We start from the raw sequence: 1,251 nt of genomic DNA, 5'->3' as shown, positions 1-1,251 counted from the left end.
GCGCTTGCGCTGCGTCCCGGGGGGCGGCTGTGTGTGCAGGTACACGTGACTGTGCTGTCGTGCATGCCATGCTTACACGTAGACGATTTGCTGTGCGCTCTGTGCTTTGCGCTGCGTGCGTGTGCTACGCTACCACGTGCGTTGCGTAGTGCTTGTATCGCAACAATATCCCGCATCTGCTTGCTGCCAACCGTTAAACTGCGCATATGACGTCAATGTTTATCAACATGAAACACTCCTATAGACACTATATATATATGTCAGTGTGCACTATAGAAATAATATAGATAACCTATCTATACTATTTCTATACTATCTATACGTTAGAATCCATATATACTATCTATATATCTATATAATCTATACTATCTATACGTTATCTATACTATTTCTATGGTGTGCACAGTGCAGCCGCGTGAGCAATGGCCGCCGCCAGCCGTTGCATATAGAGGATTTGGACGGAATTTACAGGAAACTGTCGGCAATAATAGGGGAAAGAGAGTATAGAAACATTAAGAATTTGGTACTATAGTAAATAGATTTCGCATTTATTTAGCATTATATTTTATTGAAACGCTTCAAATGCCTGTGCTTCGTCCCTTCTCCTCCCTATCCTCCTCCTTCCTAACCTGTATGATACAGGCGGTTCCGGTTCCGCTTCACTACAGCAGGGCCGGTGGAAGCAAATAAACATTGGTCAGGCCATTTAGCATCAATAACAGATGTCGACGAACAGCTCGCCGAAGGCCAAGTGCCCACGACGCAGCCGTGGCGGGGGAGCTCTAGGGGGAGTTTCCCCCTCGTCAAAGGGGGGTTTGGGGGTCCTCCCCTAAGAAATTTTAAAAATGTAAGACACCAAGATGCGTTTTTAGAGCTTAAAAATACTTTTCTAAACTCTAACAAATATATATTTATACTTCAATATAGGCCTAATTATTTCGGCATCTGACAATTTACATGTCAAATTTAATGCGTGTGCACGCGTACACGTGCGGGCATGCGTGCATGCGTGTGCAGGTACACGTGTGTGCATTAGTGCGTTGGTGCGTACGTGCGTGTGTGTACAGGTATACGTGCGTGCATGCATGCATGTGCACGTAGACGTGCGTGCGGGCGTGTGCACGTACACCTGCGTGCATGCATGCGTGCGTGCGTGTGTACGTAAACGTGCGTGCATGCGTGCGTGTGTGCGTGTGTGCGTGTGCACGTATACGTGCGTGCGTGCGTACACCTGCGTGCATGCATGCGTGC

Source organism: Priapulus caudatus, unplaced genomic scaffold (assembly GCF_000485595.1).
Source record: "Priapulus caudatus unplaced genomic scaffold, Priapulus_caudatus-5.0.1 Scaffold187, whole genome shotgun sequence".
NCBI classification, from domain to species: domain Eukaryota; kingdom Metazoa; phylum Priapulida; class Priapulimorpha; order Priapulimorphida; family Priapulidae; genus Priapulus; species Priapulus caudatus.
The sequence above is the reverse complement of the archived record's forward strand: the minus strand, read 5'-3'. Positions refer to the sequence as shown.